The following is a 5,267-nucleotide window of genomic DNA, read 5'->3' as shown; positions in this document are numbered from 1 at the left end:
TGACTGCAGCTGTGGTATCCAGTTAGGATGCAGTCTGGAACCAATCTAGCTACTGGAATCCCTGGTAATTAAAGTGAAATGCTCAAGGCTCTTCAGCACAGAGCATGGCTACACCAACCTTGAGTTTAAGAAAAGCCCTTCTAACATCATCAAATTGAAGTTTTTGCAAAGAAAACCATCAACAAAACAAAAAGACTACCTACTGAATGGAAGATATTCCCCAATGATATATCCAATAAGTGGTTAATATCAAAAATCTATTTTAAAAAAACCTCATTAACTGAACAACAAAAAGCAAATATTCCAATTTAAAAATATACAGAGGACCTGAATAGACACTTCTCCAAATTCTGCTCTGACCCCGCCCCCCTTGCCAGTTGGCTGATTATATACACATGAGGGAGAAGATAGCTATGTGCAGCTGTGAACTGCAGGTAACATGGAAAGGGGAAGATAAAGTCTGCAGTCCGGCCTCCAGGAGCTCAAGTCTAATAACAAGTTGGCTAATCTTCTATGATGTTACAAACAGCTCAGCCCATTCCTGGAACCGGAGAATGGTCAGTGTTCCTGAGAAAAACTCCCGAGGGAGTCATGGTCTGGGCACAGCAACCAAATCAAGGCATGTTTTGTCCTTGATCTGTTCTCAAAATGTATTTCTTTTCTGAGTAATGGACCCATCAAGGCATCTTATCTTTTTACAGCCTTGTTTCATCCTCCAGTTTCCCAGGTTCTGTAATAAAACTTATCTATAATTATTAAGGTGAATAATTATTAGACAACTGTGGCTCTATTCTTATTACACGCCTTTCCCTATTATCAAAACCACATTAAAGGAAACCAATTGCCTCCACTGTCTTCAGCAGCAGAAAGAACAGAAACATGGTTGTTTTCTGCCTCACTCTCACTTCACCTCTTGTAAAGTAAACCCATCTCCAGTCCCCATCCCAAGCTTGGAATTTGCATTTCTGGTCTTAGCAACTTACTTTTGGACATGAAGCCTAACAGTCTGTGTGTTGCTTCTCCTCCCTTTTTCCTCTGTCATTTGGATCCTCTATTCATCCATGGATATAGTTATCTCACTTTTAGGTGGGGATATATCTGTGTTACTTCTTTATAAAATATAACTCCCCTATCATTGCTGTGGACTTTGGGGAGATAGAGTATTTTTTTCCCCATGAAAGATTACCATGCTAATATGCATTGACTTCTTCTTTACTCATGTAACATATCTGAAATTGGGATTTGTATTATGATTGATGACATTTTAGAGAAAATGTGGTATAGACTTATACAATTTAATATTTGCTTTATACTATTACATGAAAAATTATTGGCCAGATTTGTAGTATTCTATCTATCTATAATCTCTTTTGTCTGTTTCAAAGGCAGGAAAATCAGAATTATTTAACAAAGCATTAATCTGATGATACAAAGGTCGGATGGGTAGATGAGTTTCAAGAACAAAAATATGTGGCTATCATCATTTCAACTACATGCAACCCTAGTTTCAGTGGGGATAAGCACAGGGTTTTGAAGTCATTTGAATTTTATTGATTGTGTTGTCATTAATTTCAAATATATAAAAGAGAGTAAATGTAAAATAATAGAAAAAATATATATTGAATTCTGCTCCCAGTTCCTGGCACAAAGCTCCTAAAACCTTTGTAATGTCCTAAGTGATAACACTAAAAGCATCTTTTGTTGTAATAGTTGGTCTTTGGCACCAGTTTTTTTGTTTGTTTGTTTGTAATCCTCATCCAAGGAGGATATTTTCCACTGATTTTTAGAGTGGAAGAAAGAGGGAAAGACAGAAATATTGATGTGAGAGAAACACATCGATTGGTTGCCTCCTGTACACACCCTGACCAGGGCGTGAGCTGGGGAGGAGCCTGCAACCAAGGTATGAGCCCTTGACCAGAATTGAATCCAGGACTCTTCGGTCCACAGGTTACGCTCTATCCACTGAGCCAAACCACCTAGGGTGGGACCAGTTTTTGAAACAGAGTTCCTAAATCCCTTGGAATTTCCTGGGTAATAAGAGTGTCTTTTGTTCTATTGAGGTGATTCTAGCTGTGCTTCTGAGTAGCTTCACACTACCTGAAGAGATAACTCCCTCAGACATGAGATCTTGTGCTACCAAATCTGAGTTCTTCTGAGGTGTCTGCAGCCCTTGTGTTGGGAGTCAGTTCCTTCTTGCCACTCCAAGTCTTGCTTAGACAAATCGAGCCTGAGAAGGTGCATGGGAAATCTTTCTTGGTGTTTCCTAGCTCTTCCTTTCTACTTCATCACTAAATCCTAGCCCTAGAGCAGAACTGCTTCCCAAAGGTAGCCTGGCCTCCTTTCCTCCCTCCCTTCGCTGGTTTGTCCAGAAAAGCTGAGATTATATGGAACTCACCATGCTCCACTCAACCATGGCCACTGCCCTCTCCCTCAAACGTTCATGCTTGCTGGTCTGTGGGAATTTCCCTGACTCCTTGACCCTTCTTCCATAGCTGTGTCCCTTGCCTAAATCCACAGAGTAGTAAAGAACAGGCAACAGAGAGAAAGCAAAGACAAGAATAAAAATGGAAGGGCTTAGCAGCAACTGTGTACAGCTGTCCAGCCAGGAACAGGACTTTTTAAGAGAATACCCTCCTTTAAATTAAAAACTCTCCCCACCCTCAGCCATTCTTAGTTATTGTGTCCATTCCTCTTGGAACAGAGGAACACAATTACCATCATGGGCTCATGTCCCTGGGCACCTTTCCTGTGCTGTGGGAAAGGAATAGGTAGTGTCAGGGAGCAGAGCTGACCTGTGGTAAGGGGAGTAAGTCAGTGAAAAGGGACCTGAACAGGATTTGGGTTAGAAGCCATGTCATTTGCTTGGGGGCAGAATGTAAAGACATGGGTCCTGCATGAAATGGCCTGGTGTCAATGGCATGCTCTTGTGCCTCAACCACAGCAAGCAGCAGATTTCTGCTTGCTGAGCCCATGACTTCCTACCACAGGCCTTACAAATGCAGACCTGAGTGGGAAAGGACTGCTGTCCTCTGCTATCCCAGCTCCGTTCTCATGCTCTTTGTCCAGCTGATCTTTTCCCTGATGTTGTTCACTTTCTGAAGACAGGAGCTCAGAGACTGGGATGTAAACTCACACCTGGCTCAGGTCAAGCTTTTGTCTCCTGTTGGATCTGAAGTTGGAATACTCTGCCACTTCAGTTCCCTGAAAAACTAACTGGCCTGCTTCTCCAGTCCCCGAGTTTTCATATGCTGTCTTCCATGTCTTTAGAAAGGCAGTGGAGTTCACATCTCTTAGCCATATATTGTGGAGGTAATGGGCAAGTAAAAAGCAGTGACAGCTCTCCCCTTTATTCCATTCTGCCACTTTTCTTAGTGCTCGTGTCTTCTTTTTTATGGTGAGTGTTGATACAAATGGTCAGGATGCATGGGAAATGGGGCCCTACAAGGCTGTGTCAGAGGGATGACAGAATAGGTACTGATGTGCCAGCGAAGAACTCCCAACTTCTAGCGTTCCACACCATGAGAACAAGACTGTCCTTTTATCCTGTAGCCATTGTAGTCAAAGAGCAATGCAGTTTGAACTTGGAATCAAGAATCCTCACTTCCCTTCCTGTTTCTGCCCATTCATATCTAAAGGCCTTCCTGACACTTACCTTAAATAACTGATTTCTATAACAGGACCCATATTCCCTGTTGTTTTTTACCTCTCCTGGGAATGCTAGATGAGAATCTGCAAAATGAGTTTTCAAGCTAACAGGTGTTGTATCAGGGATTGGCAGTTATGTGAAAATGGAGTGCCCTTTTGCTCACCTGTTAGGAACTTTGCTGAATCTCTCGAGTAGATAGTAACTGCTGGCTCCATTGATGCAGTACTTCCTTCCATTTTTGAGTCACTGTTCTAAATGTTATACGAAGTGATAATGATAGCAGCTATCCAGGGTGCTACTAAACATGGATTCATGCAGAGAGTACACTCTGCAAGAAGTTTAATGTCCCCTTAGTTCCAAGGACACAATCTCATTAAATTCTGGAAAGGATGGGGGGGCGGGGCAGTCAGCCTCCAAGTTTTAGAAATATAGTGGGATCTTTTCCTTCCAGGCAACTTCTTCCTCTGGGCTTAGCACTTTCATTCTTTTTAGTTACCATTGTACACTCACCTTTTCCTTCTTTCATTAGTTTGAGGATGCACCTAACGGTGTAAATACTATCCACAAAAATTCCAATCCAGCCATCACCTCCCCCTTCCTTTTCCAGGCATCTAGTATATTTTGGTTCTGTCCCTCATTTAAAGTGTAAATAGCTGAATAGGGACATTAGCTAATTGTTTAAAAGCCTAGAGAGAAGCACCTCAGAAAATGTTATACCAGAAGGCTATCATTCAGACCATCACGAACAGGCTTAAACATCCCATTAATTAGGGATGCTTAAAATCTGAACTAAAGTTGATTTAAAAAAAAATAACTGCCCTGACTGGTTTGGCTCAGTGGATAGAGCGTCTGCCTGCGGGCTGGGGGGTCCCGGGTTTGGTTCCGATCACAGGCATGTGCCTTGGTTGTGGGCACATCCCCAGTGGGGGGTGTGCAGGAAGCAGCTGATTAGATGTTTCTAACTCTCCCTCTCCCTTCCTTTCTGTAAAAAATCAATAAAATATATTAAAAAAAATAACTAGTGTCCTGGCTGGGTGGCTCAGTTGGTTAGAGCACTGTTTCATATACCAAAAGGTTGCATGTTCTATTCCTAGTCAGGGCACATATTTAGACTTTGGGCTTGATCCCCGCATGGATGTTTCTTTCTCTTTCTCTCATTCCCTTCCTCTCTATAAAAAAAAAAAAATCAATTAAAAAACCATATACTCAGGTGAGGAATAAAACAACTGAAACTGATACAAAATAATGTAGAATGTAAACTGTAACTGAAAAAAATCAAATAAAATTTTTAAAAATTAAAAAACAACTAGGTGAAAGATGAATGCTCCAAATATTTATGGAACAGTTATGTGGCCCATCAGTGTTAGGCATGTTCACATGTCTCATTTAATCCCCACAGCAGCCCTGAGAAGAAGGGATTATCTCCATTTTACAAAACTGAAAATAAGCTTAAAGAAGTTTTTTGATGGAAAAAAAAATCTGGTGAAAAGATATTTACATCAAATATCAAATATCTTGATGAAAAAAATATATATGTATTTCAAAAAAGTGAACATTGGCCATCTCTACATAATTTGGTAACAATGTTTTGTTTAATTCAAATTTAATATGAAACAACATG

This window comes from Myotis myotis, unplaced genomic scaffold, assembly GCF_014108235.1.
Source record: "Myotis myotis isolate mMyoMyo1 unplaced genomic scaffold, mMyoMyo1.p scaffold_m19_p_4, whole genome shotgun sequence".
NCBI classification, from domain to species: domain Eukaryota; kingdom Metazoa; phylum Chordata; class Mammalia; order Chiroptera; family Vespertilionidae; genus Myotis; species Myotis myotis.
This window is presented reverse-complemented; position numbering follows the sequence as displayed.